Raw genomic sequence first — 23,622 nt, 5'->3', positions numbered from 1 at the left:
GGGATCGAGATTTCGGTAGTGGGGATTCAAATAGAAGAGGTCTGTCAGGGCATGCCGGACTGGAGAACACTTATGTAGGGCTCCCACAGAGGATTTTATTTTTTGCCAGATTGTGGTCCCAGAGCCATGGATGTTCCAGAACCACAACTTTCTGGAGCATGGGGTAGATGTACAGACGGATCTCATGTCGGTTGTTTCCTGACACAAGCTGGGGAATAGGGCACGTATGATGAGTACTGTTGGTGAGGAGACCATCTGGACATTTCCATTCCAACTCCTCCAAGGGGATCCTTAGCGAAGGCTAAAGATGAGCCCAAAAACCGCTCCAGAGTCAATAAGCACCAAGACCGAAAGGCAATCGGACTGCAGGCAAACCTGGAAGTGTCACACAGGCTTGGGACAAGGGAAAATTGTACAGTTGTTCGCCAGTAGTCCCACTCTTACTGGCGAGCACTTTTTTTGTTGCAATGGTCAGACAGGAACACGGTGGCTCAGCTCGCTGGAGTACAGGCAGGCTCCTGAACAGATTTGCCGCTTCCTCTCCCCCTAAGACAGATGGAACCACCCTACTAACTAACTACATAGGTGTGGGTGGCTTGGACTACGGTGGTGAGGTCAATCTGGAGACTGAAAAGGGAAATGAGTTAAGTACTGACGAACCGGTGCCGAAAACTTGTGGTGCCACATCAGAGCATCCAACTGGATGGTGAGATGAATAAGGTCCTCTAGTGTTTGAGCCTCTCCTAGAATGGGCTGTGCAAGGCCCTGCACCATGCTGCCAATCTCGGGCATTTGTGATCCAATGGATTGTTGTGAACCTTACTGTATGGGGTTATCTGTCTGTGAAAACTAAATTATACGAATGCATTTAAATGAAACAAGAAAATGTAGAGTAGTCGCTCAAAGCCACACATATTAACTTTGATTCTATGCAGTTCAATATAGAGCGGTCCCACCAGCTGTCCCTCCGTGAGAGCTGACTAGTTGAACGGAGAGCACATACAGTACATACTGTTATTGGCTGATGGTAATTCTTTGAACAAATTCACCTCCACTACTCTAATATACCCAAAATGCAGGAATTAAAGAGTTCAAAATTACACTGCTATTTTATAATCTTGTAATCTTGTATAAGCCGTCTGTGTAATATATTTCTACATTTTATTAAGTAATTCCTGCATTTTATTTCACTCATTGTATGAAATGTTATAATGTGAAGCACTTTGAGTCTGCCTTGTGTATGAAAAGAGCTATACAAATAAAATTGCGTGTATGTGTGAGAGGTGGGACCTTAGGACCTGGGAGCCTCAGCATAGAGCGGAGGCTTAAACTCAAGGAGAGCCTCTCCATATAAAGGAGATCCCGTGAGAGTGTAGCAACTCACGTTTGTTCTCGTTGTCCGGCATGTGCTGAAGTCTGGGTTGCTTTGTTTGTTGCTCGCCAGTACCGTGTGGGTGAGCAAACTATACTAAGGAGGTAGGTTGTGCAATTTTAATCTACATCCTTTAGGCCATGGGGAAATTAATATAATGTTCTTTCCTATGGTAGAAGGTCAGACCTGAACCAGACCTGGTGAGCCCAGGGTCCTACCTGCTGGTGCACAGGTGCATTGGGCCAAGGAGGTAGGAAGTTGGGCTTGCAAGCACATTATGCGTTTTGTAATGAGAACATTGTGCAGTGTTTTTATTGTTGGAAGTGTCATTGTGCCCCGGTCAATCACTACAGGTATAAATTATTTGGATGTGGTTTTATAAAGTTATTGTTTAAATAAAATTGATATTGCACTGTACACGCAGAAGCCTCTGTCTGTCTGTCTATGATCTACCTTTTGTATTGGGTTTTTGGCCAGTAAGATAATTGAATTCAGGGTCTCTCCCCTCCAAAGAGTGCCGTTGTCACGTCTGGATACTATTCCCAAATGATTTTAAGTGTCCATTTGGTCACATATGAAAAACATCTGCTCACTTTGAACATTTTGTAATCCGTTTGTTACTTCCTCAAATTCCATTAGATCCAAAATGACAATAAAATCTGCATTGAGATTCCACTCCTCCCTTCAGCTATTCTAGCCTCTCGTCTGAACCGTGACAGAAACATACAAACACTGACATGCACAAACCTAAGCAGCTGCACAGCGCCTCAGAAGAAAGAAGTATATTCTCAGTTTTTACATGTTGAACATAAACATTAAGAGAATATGAAATTAAACCAAGTTTGTGTTATACACATAACTAAAGGCATCATCAAACCTGCAATTTTGTCATCAAATCCAGCTGGGACCTGCGGCTACTCAATGACCCAATCTGCTCCTGGCTAATGTCTGCTTGCTAAACATAGTTCAAATCTGTTTATATCATGCTGCTTGGTACTTAGGGTCCATCATCTTTGATTTTTTTGTTTTCAAGATGTTGCCCAGATAATCTGCCAAGAGAGTTAATTTGTTGCTGCTGGTGGCAGTCCTCCAGGGGCATATTAAAAAAGCACTACAGGAGTGTAGTAAGGTTTTGGTTATTTGTCTACAGCTGCATTCTGTTGTGATTACATCAAAACTGATGTACAGTATTTACTTGCTGGTTCTGTGCACTTAATATAACTAATAATACACTGTACATCTCTTCATAAGGAGCTTATCCCTAGTTGATCAGGGTGCAACATTAAACATTTGGGAATCTGAATAAAGTTATGAATGCAACTGCATTTATTTGCCTCAAAATGAAGTAACCCTCACATATCAAAGGGATTGTTATCTCCACCATGAACAAACCTGTGGGGGGATCTTGCGCTCAGGGTTGTGTACATTTTATGTAATCCGTTTTCTGTATTGTCACAGTACGGTAAGAAGTAAACATGCAAAAGTAATTCCACATGTTTCTCAGGAATATATCATAAGTGCTAACTTATGTTTCTCGAAAAATTTACTAAATGAAACCTACTCCATCCAGGATGCATGTATGTGACCTGAACCAGTACTGAGATTTTAAATTGAGGAAGGTGGAAAGTATACAAATGATGGAAAACACTGGTTCCATCTGTTTCTCACAAACCCTCTGAAGTAAACCTCTGTATAACTCACCATTTGTTAGGAACAATGCTTGTTATTTGCTCCTTTGGAGAATGACCGAAGAAATCCCATTTGTTTGTAGTTGTGTTGACACCAATAATACTGATTAAAAAAAAGGTATGAATCTGGGGACAGCCATCTACCTGCATACAGGGTTGGAGGGGATCAACCACTCCACTCACATTGTGGTGGAAACAATATTTAAAAAAAAAAAAGAGAAGCAGGTCTGAATCAGCAACAATCTGTCTTTGGTGGCCTGGCCTTCACCTCAAAATTGGGGGTGGGGCGCTCACAAAACTGACATGACAATCATGTGTCCCTCTCCTAGCGACAGCGGGGTAATTTCAGGAGATCTAGCTCCATTAATACATCCTGAAAGGAGGCTCATCATTCCAATTTGCCACATCCATTGTCCAATTATCCTGCTTCTTCTTAGCCTTGTTTAACCATGCAGTTTTAAGAATGTGCCAACGTTTCATTGCCTACTTTAGCAGCCAGCAGTACAGTTAATGCAACAATGATAGCAAACTGACTATGACGGTACATTCACACCAAAAGCAAGGCTTTACTCGCCCTACTATTCGCATCTCCTTCATTCGTGCCAGAAAAGGGGCATGGCTTATCTCCGTGGCATGTCTCCATAAAGACAGTTATTACTTCCGCTAATATTTGTGCTCTGTACTTGTGGTGGAGATTCCACAAACGCTGTTGTGTTTGGGTTTATGACATCATCTGTCCCCGCAGTCGCCGGTGAAGTTGACCAACTCCAGGAACTGCGTCTGGATGACTCCCGCTTCCAGCACTACTTTAGGCTAACCAGTAGCCAGTTTTTATAACCTGTTTGGTTGGATCGGAGCCAGGATCTCTCGGTTGGACACCACCTACAGGCGTTCAATCTCAGCTGTGGAACACCTATCTGTCTCTGGTGAGTGGCAGTTTAATGAAATATATTCATGCTTTGGCAGCAGGACGGCGATGATGACAGGCAGAGTATGTCAATGCTGATTGGCTTTCGCAAGACAGTTTGCCGAATGAGGCGAAGTATTCGCTTCGCTCCATCGACTTTGTTCATGTCTTATGCACCGCGCCATTCGCAATGCCCGTTGAAAATTCGCAACCGTTCGCGTCAGAATTTGCATGGAATCTACTCATGCAAATAATTTGCTTTGCTTTTGTTGTGAACATACCATTAGACATGTCACCCACAGTACCTGCTAAAACAACTTTCTATCCAGAGATCGCTTCAGGGTATTTTACAACTGAAACCTGACATGTAAGGATACTAAATATCCCATTCTCCTTTATCAGTCGACTATTTCGGAATTTTCCAAACCTTCCCTCATCTCTATCCTCCCCCAGACTGATCAGTGGAGTGCGAAAACAGCTCTTAGCCAATCTGAAGGGAGCCAAAGACTGAGAGGAAATATAAAAACTGGCTACAGAAGTTGACAGGCCCAATGTGTAGCGAAGCCCTACATCTCTCTGCCTTATCCTTTGTGATTCCCATCCTTTTTTTTCCAGCATATCAATCCCCCCCTATGGTTAAGAGTGAGAAGAGACGGCTCCTTCTGTTTCTTCTGTCTCCATTAGCTCCCTGGTGGATCCGCCTGATGTGAAGTGACTGCAGCTGTAATCTCTCACTAAGTTTGTATATTCTTCCACTTGGCATGATTTAACAACTTCTCATACTCTTTACTGAAGACTTTTTTTCGCAGTCGAGCAGTGGTGCAGTGGAATCAGACAATGAATGTTGCAGTATTGCGGCCTTGCCCGCGCAGACTCAGTAATGTAGTCGACGGTGCACAAAGCGCTGCTCCCTTTTTCAAACTGCTTATCCAGGCTGAATCCAGGTGGGAAATCATTCTTTTACAGTTAGTTTCCTTTCATAAGCGCTGGTTGGGGCTTAGCTCTGCTGTGTTTGTACTAGCACACACACACAAAATCACTTTTCAGAATTGTCGAAAGAACAAATATGGTAGTGACACCAAGGCTGGGGTTGGCTTTCCAGATAGAGTTTCCTGTTATCAATATTGCTTTGATGGCAAAAAAAAAAAAATCTGCACTTGGTGGTCGTGTGCCCAATGTGCATAAATACAATCATCCACCTTCACCGGTTGAGTAATGTTTGGCTCTTTTCTGTGAGAATCAAAATAAGTCCTCTTGACATAAAGAGCAGCATGCAATACCTCACGGAGAGTGATTCTGAAAAGGATGGAGGTGACTCGCTTTCTTCTTGGATTGTTACAGTATAACAAGCTTGTCTCAACAATGTATTCCAAGGCAATTGTTGCAGGCGACACACAGATATCACGCAGTGCCGGAGTTCCTCTGAGGCTACGTTGGGGTGTGACAATCACAGGGGGATTGGCAAACTGTTGTACTGGGTCCCCTGACTCAGAGAGCAGTCAATTAAAACAAAACAAAAAAGTCAACGGAGTGAGATGTAGAGTTTTGTTGTAAATCATTATTCCTTATACTGGTAAGTTAGGGTCCTCTCATCCTGAGGAACTACATGCCTTATTTGCAGCTTGACGACAGATTACCCTCAGGGGCTGCAAAATGGTATGTATTCCTTGCCTTTTTTTTTAAGTTGCCGTGTCCTTTTTGTTTTTTTAATAATCAGTTGTTTCATTTGAATAAAGTATTTGTAGCTAAAATTCATTTTGACAGTTTGAAAAAGGAAAAAAAGAAAGCCCGAGGATCCCTTTTTTTGTAGCAGAACTATTTGCAAATATCTGTGCGAAAATCTTTTGAATATGTTTATTCAGATTCACAAATCTGTAGAGTAGTCTAAATGCCTAGTAAGTAGTAGTTAAATTAAATTGATACAAAAATCTGCCAGTGAGTATTTGGAATCAGCGTCTGCGTCTGCAGACCCAAATGCATACCACAGGAGCCAGAATAGGAAGAGAATTCATTGGTTGCGCCAAAAAGAAGTGTGGACCCCGAGGTCCAGCACCGGGGACGGTGGACGACAACATGTCCCGTGGCTCGACGCAGGAGGCAGGCGTGCAAAACAAGACACGAGTCCCGTGGCTCGGTGTTGGAGACAGGCAGGTGGCGTACAGGAATGGAGGATGAACAAAAAGAGAGTCTGTGACACACAAGATCAGGTGGAGAACCTCACAGAGCGGCGGTGACTGTGACTACCAGGGCAGAAGACAAAACAGACTAACAACCTATGCGTGCAAGACCAGGGTTGAAATACAGCCAGTGATGAGTTCCATTGCATGTATGTGGCCATGGGCGGCGTCTGGAGGTGGGACCAAGAACACACTCACACACCCAAAACAAACAGGGGGATGACAGACACATGAGGGAAGGAGACCGAGGGGAAAACATAGGCAAAAGACATGATGGGTCAGACAGCGATCCTGCAATCTGGAAATGCGTGAAACACAAATCTTCAAATGTATAAATATAGATTTGTAAGTGTAGACAAATCAGCCATAGTACATGATATTAATATTAATAATTAATTAATATTAAGAGCAAAATTTGCTCCAGATCGTCGTCTTGTTTGTGACATTTGCTTCACTTCTGCATTGAAGGCTTGTGGCAGTTTTAAAATGTGTGTGTGACACAACTTCTTCTTTATTATATTTGCAAATATTTCTGCTGCAATGGCCTAATAGTGACCTCCTTGTCATGAGGGGAGCTCTTGTGGAGGACTCGGACGCAGAGTTGAGGTTCAGCTGACGCTTTTATTTTCCAACAAAAAACACAGGGAAGTCCCTGGGAACAAAAAACTTCTCCGAAGAGAGATGAACGAGGAGATGCTCTGGAAAAACTAAGAGAGCTGAATAGTCAACAAAAGAAAAACCAAAATCTCTGTTACAGAGGAAAGAACAAAACAATCAAAAAGCTCTACACTAAATCGAGGAGCTGTGGAGCCATAAACGGCACAAGGACAACTTGTCCACAACGTGGCTAGGTACAAACAAAACTATGACCTGGGCTTAATTCTTTCCTGAGGCGAGTGTGCAAGGCAAAAGGACATGACACACTGGCACATGAGGAAAGTGTGGGAACAGGTGGACATAATCAGGAATCAGGGAAGACAATCAGACTGGTGACACATGAGGAAGGGCAAGAAACCTGAAACGAGAGTTAATTTACCAAAATAAAACAGGTCACAAGTCACAAAACAAACATGGAGACTGGACAAAAACCCAACAACCACCAATACAGTTGTGACACTCCTTCCAGAATGCCAAAAGTTATTTCCTGATGTTACACCGCTTTAGGCAGGTTTCGTTAAAAACAGGTGGTTATGCTCAAAAAATGATTCTGCTTTGGGATTAATATAACTAATTGCTTCAGGCTAGTGAAAATACCAGGTCAAAATAAATTAAACAAATAAATCGCGTAAACCACGCATTTAAGGAAATAACTCAGAGTCTGCATTCTAAAATAATTTCAATGAAGTCAAAATTGTTTTACGATAGACACACTATGAACACTAGTGATGTGTCGTTCGTGAACGATTCAGAACGAATCCTGACAAGGACTTGGGAGTAACGAGTCCTCTCAAAAGATTCGTTCATTTTCTCGTGGCCGCACATCAGGACTGTTGCATAGGCTCAGTCAAGGAAACAGAAATGATTTGTCCATTTCCCGACTGGGTTTTCGCATACGAGTCTTTGGATCATTTTTCACGTGACCTGCATAGCCATCTACTAAATGAATAATAGTAACCGTTATGTAATAAAAAAGACAGTTTTGAATTACATTGAGCTGAATTTAATAAATATTGTTTATTTATTAATTACATGTTATTATAACATTATTTCTACTAGTGGTTTATAGTTTCATTGATAATAATTCAGATTAATTAAAATATTTATCGTCCTCTGGGTATGTGTGCACATTTTTGTATTCTATGACGGATTTTTTTTAATACTACTGCAGAAATGGGGACTAAATTTCAATCTGATTACACCAGCTTTCTGAATTCAGAGACATTGACAAAGCAGACAAGAATCCTTTTAACATTGTTGGATTGGATGACTTAGAGCTCCAGGAATGAGTTTATACTATCATATAGAGATCAATTGACATATGACCAGCCTGTTAGTGAATGTAGAATAAGATATTTGTGAACGTTGAAGTAATTTGGTGGATGTTCAATTGGGACCTAATCTTTTGGATGTACAGTGTGTAATACTCAATCTTCTTGCTATTTCAGGATGCTGGTGAAGACACTGTTTCACAGGACCTTGCAATACAAAAGATGAAAATCTACAGGAACAAGATGAACACGTCGGAGTCCAGACGCCGGTATCATGTTGGACGTACTAAAAGTTCTGACTGCACCGAGGGACTTTCCAAGGGCTTGGTGTCTGCTGGTTGGGTTTGCTTATGCAGTCAATCTTGCACATTCAAAGTGTCCCCTTTGACCCTTGGAGTAAAAAAAGGGAATTGTTGTTACTGAACTCTCAAATGTGGTTACTGTTTGTTCAATGCCTGTTTTTTATATTTTTAAGATTCACATTGAGAAGTTTAGATTTGGCTCTTGTTTTTCTGGTGTTCAGTTTTAGTATTGCTATCTAGTGTTAATGCTGCTTTATTTGTGTTGTTCAAATGTATATAAACCATGCTTATGTAGTGCAGCTTTTCCCTGTACGTATTTATAGAAATTTGCACAAATAAATGTTAACCTGCTGTATGATGATGTGTTTGTTAAGTTAAGTTTACTGTTCCATAAACATGTGTTGAGTGAAATATACATAGAAAGATTGTGGCACGTAATTTTATTGGATAGATTCAAACAATTTAAGTCCATAAGGGCAATGGCAATGTGTTGAATTAATTTAACAATGTGCTAAAATGTGATTTGATATAACTTATTGTTATAGGTATGGAGTCGCGGTGCGAGAAACTGACACAAACACCAAATACCGTATAAACGCTTTTATCTAAGCACTGTAATAAATATACATAAATAAACAATAACTTTCTGGGAAAAGACACACTACATGCAATCCCCAAATCAGAATCATTATACGAACCCAGAACTCTGGGGACGTAACACTTATTTTATTCAGTAAATCTAATTACATTTTACCAAGATTAGTAGTATATACAGTGCATCCAAATTAATGAATACTTATGTACATGTTATGTTTTCGTTCTTTATTTTTAACAGATTTGCAAAAATTTGCAAAAAACAGTTTTCACTTTGTCATTATGGGTTGTTGTGTGAAGAATGTTGAGAAAATAAATGAATTTAATCCATTTTGGAATAAGGCTGTAACATAACAAAATGTGGAAAAAGTGAAGTGCTGTGAATACTTTACGGATGCACTCTATTTCACTTTTCAGTAAATATAAATACATTTCACCCAAATAATCAGTAAATTTATTTAATTAATTAATTAATTTCTCTCAAATATTCAGAAAAAAATAAGTCAATTTCACCTTAATATCCAGTCATTATAAATTGATTTTGCTAAGTAAACATGAATCAATTTTTCTAGTGAAATTGATTTGGATTAACTAAATATCGCTTGTAGATTTAATACATTTTTTCTATAGATTTTACTCAAAGTTTTAGCAATTGAAATCCACTAATTATATTATTTGTCACTTTGTTTCCACCATTTTTTTGAATAACCATTGGTCACATTTTTTAGAGTGTGGGTCTTCGGGTACGTGGATTTGTTTACCTTGTTAACGTTTGAGTCACTGGATTTAGTAAGACGTGAATGATATTCGTTCACAAGTAATAATAACAGGTTTGGTTATTTTAACTTTTTTGTTACAGCTCAGTGCAGCGTAAAAAGTGCTGTGATAATTAAATGCTAGTGTGATAATACATGACCATTTCAAATCATCCAAACTGTCAGGATACATTATTTTAATGCAGGAATTTCTTTTAAATTAGCTGCTGGTTTACATGCACTAACCTACATGAGAATATGAAACGTGTTTGCATTTAGGCCAGGGAATTGGCTATAAAGTGTGAACACCCCCGCCCCGATGAAATGAACGAATGACTCGAAAAAATATTTGTTCATTTTACTAAATGAGATTCAAAATGATCCGAACTTCTCATCACTTATGAACCCTAGTGATACTGTTTCTAAATGAACAATAAATATTGTGATGTCACAAGAGGCTGGGTCTTGGAAGGGAGATCCGTTCACCGCAGATGGCTGTAACTGCTATGGCTCCATCTGCCGGTGGAGTTAGGAACCCCACCCCGAAACTCCGAGCATCCCCCTCACACCTGAAACTCATCAGGGTATGACGACCTGAAGGCCTTCAAAAGGGCGGGAGACACACCATTGAGGGGAGAGACGGACATTGGCAGGGTGTGGAAAATGTTCCAGAAGATGGCGGGTAAAGGAGGATATGTGGAAATACCAGTGTTGGGGGTGGGGGATGCAATTGCTATGACGGGTAAGAAAAAGGCGGATGCGTTGGGGGTAGCATTTGCGATGGTTCACAGTGGCGAGCACCTATGTGAGGAGAGTAAGAGGAGGAGCTGTGAGATGTGTTGCATAAGAAGGCAGGGACGGAGGAGGTGATGGATGCGGAATTCACTAAGTTTGAGCTGACAAGGGCACTGGTGGGATGCAGGCGTTCGGCACCGGGAGAAGATAGGGTATGCTATGAGATGGTGAAGAAGGCCCCTGATAATGTAATGGAAGCTATAGTAGGGCTGTTTAACAAGGTGTGGAGGACTGGGGTGCTGCCAGACGGGTGGAAACAGGCGGTAGTACTGCCGTTGGCTAAACCGGGTAAAGATCCAGGGAAGGTGGATAGCTATAGACCAATAGCTTTGACCTCAAACTTATGTAAACTGATGGAAAAGATGATCGTGAAAAGATTGATATTCTACCTGGAAAGTAAGGGATTGATGAGTGAAGCACAGAGTGGGTTCAGGAGAGGAAGGTCTACTATGGATGCACTGGTGGTGACCTTGTACTCAACCCTGCGTGAGACAGGAAGCCAGTGGAGTGATTTGAGGATGGGGGTGATGTGCTCATGTTTGCGCACCCTCAACAGGATCCTAGGAGCGCTGTTCTCTATATACTTTTTAACCTGGTGTCCTCTCACTACTTTAACTACCCCGGTGAGAGCGGCGGCGCCTCTCGTGACATCACATATGGTGGAGGATGCAGGTTCAAGCGGAATTAGTGCATGTCAGAGGAGGACACCGAAAGTTTGATTCGACACTTTTCCAGATTGACCGTGGGCCCCCCAATTAACAAAATGGAAGAAATTTTGAAAACCCTTATTGCTGGCCAGCAATCCCAGATGCAAACCAATTTGGCTCTCTTGGAAGAACAAAAGAAAGCCAACCTTCTGAAGGCGGAGGAATTACAGTTGCAGAAACAGATGGCCAACTGGAATGTACACCCAATAAAGGCAAGTAACTATTTATCCAAGATGGGGGCCACGGATGAAATTGAAGTTTTCCTGCATGCCTTTGAAGCCACAGCCACTAGGGAAGCCTGGGAAGCCTGGCCCACAGAGCAGCTGCCAGGGGGCATCAGTATATTTTGGTCATCCTGGACGATGCAACCAGATATCCTGAGGCCATCCCGCTGAGGAAGGCTACATCCCAACACATTGCCAAAGCGCTGTTTCTCCTCTCTTGGAATCCCAAGGGAGATATTGGTTTGCGGCGATAGCGGTACCTCAGTCTTCCACTAGTTTTTCACCCTTTTGAGCTCTTTCTTTCGTACAGACCCAGAGGACTGCTGGACATTACGAAGGAAGCCTGGGAGGAGCAGCCATGCCAACAGCGGACCCTGATCGAGCATGTCGGGGCCATGAGGGCGAGAATGAAGGCCATCTATCCCATGATCCAGGGAGACACGGCAACAGCAAGCCACCTACAACCGGTCGGCGCAACCCAGAGTGTTTTAGCCGGGCGACAAAGTGCTGGTCCTGGTGCCAACCACAGAGTGTAAATTACTGGCTACTTGGCAAGGACCATATGAGGTCATGGACGTGTGGGAGAAGTAAACTACAAGGTAAGGCAACCTGGAAAAAGAACCTGAGCAAATTTATCACGTTAACCTCTTGAAGTGGCACGCCATGGAGGTGCTGTTCAGCTGTCCAAGGAACCGGTGCGAGAAGAGGTGCAGGTGGGTCCCGGCCTGTCCCCCATCAACGGCAGTTGGCCCGGGAACTGGTGGACCGTAACCCGGATGTTTTCTCCTCTCTTCCCGGGCACACGGCGGTGACCCAGCACGAGATACGCACCGTGCCGGGCAAAACGGTGAACCAGCACCGTACCGTGTGCCGGAGGCTCATAAGGGGGCCATTCAGGAGGAGGTAAGGAAGATGTTGGAGCTGGGAGTGATTGAGGAATCCCAAAGCGCCTATCCAATGCCTCGTGTCGATGATCTGGTAGACTCCTTAGGATATGCTCGCTTCATAACCACGGTCAACCTCACAAAAGGCTACTGGCAGGTGCCCCTGACCCCGGCAGTCTAAGGAGAAGACTGCCTTGGCCACACAGGAGGGGAACTACCAGTATACCCGGCTCCCCTTTGATCTCCACGGGGCACCGGCCACGTTCCAGTGCTTGATGGTTCAGAGGTGGGTCTGGGTGTGGTACTCGCCCAGACACGTGAGGGGGAGGAACACCCTATCCTCTACATAAGCAGGAAGTTACTTCCAAGAGAACTATTCCACGGTGGAAAAGGAATGCTTCGCAGTTACCTGGGCCCTGGAATCCCTATGGTTCTACGTCCTGGGCCGACGGTTTACGGTGGTGTCGGATCATGCCCCTATGCAGTGGATGGCCAAGAACAAGGAAACAAACAAACCATATGATTACTAGGTGGTTCTTGAGTTTACAAGCCTTTAACTTTTTTGTTGTCCACAGGGCTGGCAAGAGCCACAGCAACGCGGATGCACTCTTCAGACGTGACTCCTTCTGCACCTCCTTCACCCAGTCTCGCGGGGGGGAGGGAGGAGGTAGGGAGGAGGCTGGGTCTTTGAAGGGAGATCCGTTCACCGGAGAGGGCTGTAACTGCTATGGCTCCATCTGCCGGTGGAGTTAGGAACCCCACCCCGAAACTCCGAGCATCCCCCTCACACCTGAAACTCATCGGGGTATGACGACCTGAAGGCCTTCATAAGGGGCGGGAGACACACCATTGAGGGGAGAGAGACGAGCTGCAGGTTGGGCCCGCTGCAGAAGACCAGACCAATGCAGGAGGATTCCCGGGGGCAGGCCGTTGGAGAAGACGGTATATTGTCTTGAGGGAGGTGGATTTACGATTCCCCTCCAAAGACGAGGCATTGTTTAAGTTTTACCGGCGAAGAGCGACCAAAGCCTGAGTTACCTGTTTTGACTACTGTTTTCTGTTTAATCTGAAGGATGTGAATTAAACGTTTGTTTACATATTTGAACCTGGTGTCCTCACTACTTGAACTACCCCGGTGAGAGCGGCGGCGCCTCTCGGGATATCACAATATATTTTATGTTCAAATAAAAGTTAGCTCAGAATATTAGCCCTGCAAATTTCTGATAGTTCTAGAGTAACGTTTTATTTCTTCATTGTGATACCTATGAAATTCTTGCGAAAAGCCAATCAGCGTTGAGGTGACTACGCTCATCATCAACGCTGCCCAAGCATGAATATACTTTATGAAACAGCGGAGAAAGACTGGTGGTTTGCAACTGAGATCGAACGCCTGCAGGTGGTGTCCAACCGAGAGATCCTGGCTACCGGTTAGCCTGAAGTAGCGCTGAAAGCGGCACTCATCCACGTCACTTCCTGGAGGAGTCAGTGAAATTCACCAAGCTCTGTGCAGCAACGGATGATGTCATGAACCCAAACACGATGGTGTTTGTGTAACTTCCACTACAAGTACAGAGTAGACATAGTGGTTATTTCCAGGGTGGATAGCATTCATTCATCTTTTAATAAAAAAATGATAGAGCACAGCCAATTAAATACTGTTAATCTTTGCGTCCTTTCTTGGAAGAACTGGACATTCTCCTGTCCAAGTTCCCTTAAAAATGGCCCTCCGCTCATCCTCCTGGACGACTTCAACATCCAGACAGATGTCATCTGACCTCTTACTCCTACTTTCTTCTTTCGCTCTCACTCAGTCCCTCTCCTCCTACTCAAAGCCGGCAATCACGTTGACTAAATCTTCACTTGAAACTGCTCTACCACCTCACTAACTCCACTTCATGTCTCTGACCACTTCATCTCCTACTCTCTTCCACTCTATAACTAACGACCCCGCCCCATCAACTGACTTTCCTCACCTGTCTCATCAACAATGCTCTGTTATCTGGCTGTTTTCCCAATTCTCTGAAGGAGGCAAGAGTTAACCCACTCCTGAAGAAACCTACCCTCAACCCTTCTGAAAAAAACAACAGACCGCTCCCTCTTCTTCCCTTGTCAAAATCTTTACCCAACTCTCCTTTCTCCACCGTAACAACCTCCTTGACCCACCAGTCAGGCTTCAAGGCAGGCCATTCCACAGACTGCTCTCCTTGCTGTCTCATGTCTCAGAGCAACTCCACACCTCCACCGCCTCTGTCCTCATCCTTCTGGCCTCTCTGCTGCATTTAACAGTTAACCACCAGATCCTTATTTCCTCCCTCCAGGAACTGTCACGGGCTCTGCTCTCTCCTTTCTCTCGTCCTAACTCGACGGCCGCACCTACCGGGTAACCTGGCGAGGTTCTGTGTCGCAACCTTGTGCTCTTACTACTGGAGTTCCTCAGGGTTCCGTCCTGGGTCCCCTCCTCTTCTCGCTGTACACCAACTCTCTCTCGGCGCTGGCATTCGCTTGCATGGCAACTCCTACCACAGCTATGCCGATGACACCCAACTAATTCTCTCCTTCCCTCACTCGGACACGCGGCACGGATCTCTGCCTGACTGACATCTCAGTGGATGTCCGGTCACCATCTGAAAATCAACACCGACCAGACTAAAAAACTACTCTTTCCGGGAAAAGATTCTCCTACCCACGACTTGACTGTTAACTTTGGCAACTTTGGCGTTAACGCCGACTTTGACTGCTAGGAACCTTGGCGTGACACTTGACAGTCAACTCTCCCAGACTCCCAACATTACTACGACAACACAATCCTGTAGATAAACACTCTATAACATCAGGAGAATACGTCCCCTTCTCACTCAGAAGGTGGCGCAGGTTCAGTGCTTCAGGCTCTTGTCAATCTGCCTGTCGATCTTCCGATCGAAGACCCCAAGAACTGCCTTGCGTTATGCAGTCTGTACCCACCCGTAGAGAATAATTCACTGGTTTTGGAGAGAACAGCATGGCCTCAGATTTAGGGGTGGTAACTTTTATTGCTGCCGCTCACCACTTGGCTGGACTAGGTCATTGTCCAAGCCGGCCAACAGGATCACATCATCTGCCAACAGCAAAGAGGCAATCTCGACCCATGAACCTGACATTCTCAACACCCGGGTTGCGCTAGATAGTGTATTCCCAGCATATCAGCATCCCTGACGCACCTTTAACATTTGCCCGACGCTCGTTACAGACAACGCCCTGTTTGGATTTACACTGAGCACTAAAATATGACCTGGGTATCGTAATATGAAAAGCACCTGTGAGGTTTTATAGTTCCATTATCTGTTCAATAATATTCTTACTCAATCCCAGAACCATGCAATTTAAGTACAAGTTTAGACGGACTGTCTACAACTAGGACGGAATCCGCAATGCTCCTCTTAAATCTGAGGTTCGATAAACGGTCAAATCCTCCTTTCCAAGACCCTGGCATAAGCTTTCCCCGGAAGGCTTAGTGTGATCCCGCGATAGTTCGAGCTCACTCGTTTGAGTGCGCTCGATAGGGGAACCCCCCGCCCGGTCTTCCAGTTCATTGTGAGTTTTCCAGACCCCCCGGGCAACATTAAAAAGGTGTGTCAGTCAAGACAGGACAACAACCAGCCAGCCACTCAAGGCAAATCTCGTCCACCCTGGGAGCCTTGCCACCAGGGAGCTTATTGACGACCACTAGCTGGTTCTGCAAGGGATATGGACACGACCCTCCCTAAGTTTTCAGAGGGTGCAGCCTCTTCAGAGTGCATGGTTTTCAAGTTTCTTAACTAACTAGGACTTAATCCTTTCCTTACATCATAATTACCACGGCCCAACAATAAACATTGACTTTGGTCATAAAATTCTGCCTGCACAGACTTTGCAAATGTCTGCTGCTTTCAGTATCTTCAAACGGCATCGGTATCATGGACATTCTGTCCTAGGACTGCAGAACTCTACGGTCTGTCTTAAGGCGTGTACCACCCTTTTGCGCTTGATTTTTTTCTCACCAAACAACAAGAGCTATGAAAAAGAGTGACAAAGTCTGCAATCGTAGTGAAATGAAGTGGTTAGCCATCTTAATTTAGCTATTGTCTTTGGCGCTGGCCTTCTCTGCATGATGGAACGTTGTGCTCCAAGGATCAATAGCGAGTAAAACAACAGCTACCCAGAAGCCCCTTCTTAATCAACTGTTCGTCTGCCTGGTAGCTGAAACGCTGAAAGAAAGCGAGGGTGGGCAGGCTTTATCGGGTAGAGACACTATTTGCCCTCACTATTGGCATCTGTTAAGCTCATTATTCATCTAGTCAATAGACGGTACACTTCTTGCTACTTACATTAACTATTGTTGAAGTCAACGCCTTAGACCTTTTCTATGATCAATAGCAAACAATACTCACTGTCTATAATTGTCTTTTTCCCCAAACCTTGGTATTCAGGTCTGTTACAGTTCATTCAACCGTCCTCTTTCCAAATACATTTACTTGAAAAGTAAGCATTTGTTCTGCTGAGTACAACAGTTATACCACAAATGTCTGTTTACACATTAACCAGAACTAGAGTAAATAATATAATAAAATGTAGTTTTTTAAATTTTATTTCATGTATATTTTGTTGTGGTTAGTTTGGTAGTATTCTGTTGACATACCATTATGGAGATAACCCTTTTTATAGGAATATTGCAAGGTACAAGAATAGTCTTTTTTTTTTTTTTTTAATAAAAAAAAAATTATGCAAGATACCATTACATTTTAAGACATTTTTTATCTATCCATCTAAAATAGCCAACCTAAAATTGATACAACAATACATCTACACTGCATTCTTATTTTTTCCCAAATCACGGATAACACTAACTTTGTGAATTGAAACAAAACAAAACAAAAAAGCAGCAAATATGGCCTGGTTAGTTTAAGATTGATTTGTAATTTATAATTTATAAAGCAGAAACGTAACTTTGGATGTTTCCATTAAAATCTAATTGACATGGCAGTTTAGCTGTCTTACTTATTCATCAGCCTCAGATTACAATTACAATTTTAACATTCCACAATTAAATTTCATAGCTTATCTATATTTACGCATAGTTTGGTCCAAATCGATTCACACAGCAAACATATGTGACTTCTAGCGCTACATCAGAGGTTATAATGGGTTAGGTACATGGCTTGATATTAGCACCCGCCCACCTGCCAAATGCGGGTAGAATTTAGCGGTGGCAGGTAAAGTAGTCACTCTTACTAGCCACTACGGAGGGAGGAATTCTATACATCTTTCTCCATACTTTTTTGTTGTAGTGTAACGGACTGGCAAATGTTTAGTATTTTGCGTTTGAGATAGAATGTCTCCTCAGTGTTGCCGTAGAGGCTAAAGGAGTTCCCACCCTGGGGTTTACGGGGTAAGTGCAGTTATTATGCACTTATGTGTCATAAGTGCATCATTAACTAACACAGAAGCCAGAGTTTCCTCGTCTGGATGAGACACTCCGGTACAGCTGTCTTTTGTCTCAAAACACATCTACAATTCTTTGAACATCTAAGTTGCAGGGTTTGCAAGCCTTACGCATTGACCATGAGACAAAAGCATTACAACCAGTTCACAAGCCCCACCTTGAGAAGGAAATCCCAACCAGATGTCTGCTAACAATATATTGTGCGAGTATTGCTTCTCCCTCTTGGCCACCGTACGCTCATTAGTAAGCAACATAGACGCGTAAACACACAAGACAGGTAGAGGTTTTTGATAAAACTTGAGGAGACCTGCTCAGTGGAAGGAAAGGATGTAGCGGCACATTACAGCAGGTCTAGGAAAACCCGGAGGGCAGACACAAAAAAATGAAACCAAAAATTAAGAGGAGACAAAGAAAAAGACTGTTGAAAAGTGAAGGTCTAGTCCAGAATGTCTGGTTTATGGTTTATGACAGCCAAAAAAATAATGTATTGCAGTGACTGTAGGACATAGGGGAGTCAAAAGGTTATTTTAGTTAGTTAAAGAGTTCGCTTTGTAGTTGGGACAAGCAATTTCAAAATTGTAGCTAATGAAACTGCTGAGTGGCTAGTAACTGGAAAACCACCAGCACAGTACCTGGTGATCAAAAATATTAATGTCAAGCTCTGGTTAGGTATGATCATTGTCCTGCTCCTACAGTACAATACAAGCACTCCCTGCGTACAACAAATGCAGGTACAATGAATATTATTTAAGCAATAAGGTACGAGAAGCTGTACTTTATTGTCCAATAATGTAACAGTTTGGAGGTGTTGTTAGGTCCAACGCCTAATGGTGGGAGCAGACACTGAGCTCAATATAAACTCCTGGTTCATTCAGCGACCAAAGCAGTGAAAGATCAAAGCTTTTTTTCCAAAATATGTTTTTTGTCTGTATAATAAAGACAGAAATCTACCTACACTAGAGTATTTCTCTCTCCAATTTGGGCAAAAGGAAAATAGCTTTTTATTGTGTGATGACCTTTTCTGGTTACATCGTGTTTGAGGATGGAACAGGATATGCTGTTGGAAAAGATGTCATGGGAAGCAATCCCCCATCAGAGAGGGAAAACTGATCTCACATGTATTAAATTGACTATTCATTCATGTGTATGTAAAAATGGCAACCGCAAATCCAATATAAACATTCCATTCTAAGCGGCACAGTTTGACTGTCAACTGATGCTCTGCACCGCAATCAGGGATTGTCGGCAAGAGATTAAAAGATATTTTCCTCTTCAGGCGGAGTAAATTGGTTTTGGATTAAGGCTGATTGATTGCTGCTGAGGTATATGGCAGGCTGTTTGAAATGCTCAGTTCTGAACACACAAGTAATTTCAGCCAAAACTACTCAAGGAAATCAAACTGGAAGGAATCGATAGATATTATGTAGCAGTTACCATCCTTTTATTGTTGAAGGTTATTAAAGGCTTGGAGAAATAATATTTTATGGTAATGAATAAGTGAGCATTAGTGTAAAATAGAGATAGAAAGCTAGTGTTAAGATGTTGTCAGGGTGCGTGTGTGTCTGTGTGTGTGCTGGTATGTGTAAGGGCATCAAACAGTATATTTTTACATATATAATTTCCCTATTTATATTATTGTTCATGGATCAATGTGGCTTAGCAACAAGAATGTAATGGACTAGAAATGAGACAGGCATTCGCCTTGGATCTTACTGTTACTGTCAATGTACTGTCAATATAGTTCAATGTTATACTTGAACTAGGCCTGTGCTCCCTGGCATGTAGAATTTCAGCAAAATGTGTTTTAACAGAAAATATTGAGAAGCGTCAATACCACTTATTAAAATAGAACAATACTTGAAGACTTGATACTTAATTGTGTACTTACTGGCATTTAATTTTCAAACTTTTCATTTTAAGTTTCAATGTAGCCTACTTAGGTTGTGTATCTTTAATGATCATGCTTTGAACTATTTTATATCATTTTATTTTATTAGTGATTTAGTTATCTGCATGAAACCAGTAAAGACAGACCTTAACCACTACAAGCATTGCTCATACCTATTCTTCACAAGTAGTACTACTATAGTACTACTACCATACTAAAATCAATATTAGGATTGATTTTGATAATACTGTAGATCCTGAAAAAATGCCACACACTGGGGGTTTAAATATTCATTTAGATATGTGCCAAATATCAACAGACACAATTGCAGATTTGCACATGAGTTGAAGCCGTTGTGGGCTTTATGTGCTGTGCACAGCAAGTAGCGCAGCCCTGGTACCTGGACATTCCCATTCAGTTGGGTATTGCAATCTGAAAAATGAGTGTTCAGCTGGTCTCTTCTTTACTCCGGTGACTCTCTTTACAACCATCTGCAGGTAGCAGCTATCGGCTCCATCTGCAGGCTCTAATTGGAGTGATGTTGTATGCTGTCAACCCACAATTTCACAAGACCGATCAACAAGCAACAGAGTGTGGTGAAATATCCAGAGAAACTTCTGTGCTTACAGTACATGCACATCAAACTTGTCGGATGTAATTCATAATTCTACACAGGTTTTACTATGTTTTAAATCAATTTGCATGTCTAATCCTGACACATTAAACATTGTTCACAGTTTAAACTTCAAACTGGGGGCCAACAACTGCTCCGCATTTGTTATGACACTACAGTGGGATTTGAGGTTGTCAGGGCCAATGTGATGTTATGGAGCCTGTTGGGTTTGTGTTTTTTTACCCAATAAGTCTCCCATGAAGAAAACTGTTAATGGGATTCTCAGACTGTCACTGCGTTGTGGCGGGGAGAGCCCTGTGCATAAAGGGGGTGACTTGCATCCAAAGATATGGAGCCCTGAGTTTCCATCCTGATGGACATTAGGTCTGTAGAGGCATAAATAGACCGATGATAATTAGATAACTTAAGAGGCTGGGACAGGCAGAGTAGAGTAGTAGAGAACTATTTTTGAGATCCCTCCAGATGAAGTCAGTCAACCTTTAACCCACATACATGTTATGGTGTGTATTAAGTGAGACGTGTGACCTGATTAGAAAGTGTTGCTTAGGGATTTTGGCCTTGGATAAGCTGTTAAATAAAACACTGTAAGATGATGAGTTTCTAAAAAGGCTTGACCATAGTCTTTTGGACTGGAACGGCAAATGAATAGAGCAGAGGTTCTATCACTGGAATTATATTTCTATGAATGTCCACAATAAAATTGTCTTACTGTACTATTCCCCACAGAAATCTAGCATAACTGAGCAAATGTTCTTTTTAGTCTAATATTGAATTCTGAGTATTGGAGACCACATTAACTTTAAGCAGATTTGTCAACTAAACATTCATTATGTGGATTCTAATCCAGTATGCTATAACAAAAAGAGGTTTCAAGATTAGTAATATTGTTTATTACTATTCTCTCTCTCTTTTATGTGACTTAATACTATCAGACAATGGTTTCCTCCTTTTTTGTACCTTGACTAAGAGACTAACAAATTGTAGCAATTTAATTGTACTTATAATGGCACTTATCTATTGCAAATTGTAAATTGGCTTATTTGATGCAATTGCACTTTCTTGTTTCTTGCTTTTCTGAGTTTGTATCCCTATGGTTGAATGCACTTATTGTAAGTTGCTTTGAATAAAAGCGTCAGCTAAATTACATGTAATGTAAATATAAATGTAATGTGCCAGAATTTAGTCCCCCGGCATGATGAACAGTTCTCCAACTCAACAACAAACATAAACCAAGTGGGGTGTGGAGAGCAACTATCAGGATTTTCCCCAATGATGAACAGTTTTTCAAACATATTCTGTAATTCCTTATTGGCAAGTCCATACATGTATGCTGGAGATTCCATTCAATTCAATTTTACTTTGTATGCCTGAAAATAAATGATTTGCCTCAGAGGGCTTTACAGAAAAAAACACTTTAAATGGCACTAAATGAGACCCCACAAACCCCAAAATCTGGGCCAAGCCCCTGATGTTTACCATGTTTTACTCCACTTCCGTTCAGTGTGCGGATACCATATAGTCTTGAAATAAACAAACAAACATGTCTGGTAATCCAAAACTTAAAGCCGTTTCTTCTTGTTGGTTGCTGTTCTGTCCTCCAATAGCCCCCCGCCCCCGACTTCAGAGTCAGACACCAGACCGGCCTCCGACACAAATCCCAGCTCTTTGACTGGTGCTATCCTTGTTTTATATTCAGACTAAATGAATAGGCTCTTAAATTAAGTAATCTCCATTAACTCTCAGCGGAGTTATAAGAAGGGTCAATACTCTTTGGCCAAGCTATTCTTTAGATTTGGACGGCTCCCTTCTGACCCATTACTGAAGGTGATTCTTCATATTTCTTTTCGGAAAGATGACTGTGGAACTTAGCTCTACCACCTCTCTTTCTGCCAAAAGACAAAATTGGCCTTCGGGGGAGAAGAAAAGTTGTCATTCAAATTACGTATCCCTTGACCCCACTTGAAGGTCGTATACTGGCGGCAATTACCGACTGTGACTTTAAGGAGAGGCGCTGCTGGTCGTTAGTGTAGACAGTCCCCTGACTTATCCCCCTAGGGGGGAAGAGTGTGTGTGTGTCTGTGTGTGTGCATGAGGTGCTGGAGGACCAAAGTGCAGCATCCAATCCTTAAGCTCCTGGTCAGCCTTTGGGGCTCCACAGGAGAGAATGACAGCAGATAGGTGCTGAAGTGTCTTCAAGTAAATGTCAAAACCCTCGGTGAGAAAATTTTGTGGAAGGACAGCCATCTAAAACATCCCTGATGAGACAGACCGTTCACATCTGCTAATCATGACAGGATGATATCAACACGACCACAGCCAGAAGTTGTTTCAGCTGTTTGAAACACCTGCTGCCTGTCTTTTGTTTCCCTTGAATCCTTTGTCATTTTTCTCATGTTTTAAATGAGTGGGGGAGTGTCAAACTGCACACTGAAAAGTTTAAATGACAAGAGAGAATGCACAGAAATGCTGAGCATGGGAAGAGTAAACACATACACTGTACTTATTTGCATTGTAATCATGTAAAAATCAATGGTAGACGTAACTATAGTCTATAGTGGTTTAATATACATACTGCCGCACCACATCAAAGTAGGACGTTCCGATTGCGTTTTCGTGTTGTTATGTTTACTCTATGTTTTTGGATATTTGGAATTTTTCACATTGCACACCTTAAATGACATATCCCCATCCGATGGTTTATTTTAAATCTTACTGACATGTATGTTGTTATTCTTTAGTGAGTTTTCCCAACAAAGAGCCATTACTCTATAAATTAAAGGAAATACTTCATATCCCATCACAAATATTCGTTTTTTATACAACACTGGGAAAATTGTAAAAGGGTGACATTACTATCTCCCAAAGTGCTTTTTGTTTTAGCACTCTGGCTAATCAGATGGGTGATATAAGTGGCACTGATTGACTTCACAAAAGTCACTATTACCCCCCCTCTCTCTATTCAAAGTTGCCATCAGAGGAATATTTAAGAAAAAAAGATTCTCCCCTAACAGAAGTGCTAACTTACCTTCACCCCCCACCCCCCCTTTCCTCTCGGTTTTTCCTCTCCTTCGCTCTCTCTCTCTCTTTCTCTCTCTCGGGGCGGGGAGAGGCGATGGAGAAAAGAATGAGTGAGCTCTGTCAATTGTAGAGCGAGCGAGAGAGAGAAAGAGAGAGAGCACTGCTGAGTCTGACTACACTACAAAGGTTAGCAGATCTGACTGTCAATAGTATCTTGTGGGTGGGAGGGGGGCGGACTTGGGGGCGAGGTGGGGGTAGTTGGGGGGCGGTCGCTTTGAGAGAAAGAGATAC

At 42.5% G+C, this 23,622-nt stretch overlaps 1 long non-coding RNA gene across 1 annotated transcript; it reads left to right on the top strand.

Annotated features, from left to right (window-relative positions):
- Nucleotides 1-1,354: 1,354 nt before the first annotated feature.
- LOC120816887 (uncharacterized) lies at nucleotides 1,355-9,297 on the top strand. The gene is made up of 5 exons (XR_013467256.1): nucleotides 1,355-1,476; nucleotides 1,549-1,622; nucleotides 3,806-3,986; nucleotides 4,583-4,911; nucleotides 8,250-9,297. It is a non-coding gene; the product is annotated as an uncharacterized LOC120816887 (long non-coding RNA).
- The last annotated feature ends 14,325 nt before the right edge of the window (nucleotides 9,298-23,622 follow it).

Source organism: Gasterosteus aculeatus, chromosome 4 (assembly GCF_964276395.1).
Source record: "Gasterosteus aculeatus chromosome 4, fGasAcu3.hap1.1, whole genome shotgun sequence".
NCBI classification, from domain to species: Eukaryota; Metazoa; Chordata; class Actinopteri; order Perciformes; family Gasterosteidae; genus Gasterosteus; species Gasterosteus aculeatus.
Note: the sequence above shows the minus strand (reverse complement) of the source record. Positions and strands in the feature narration are given on the sequence as shown.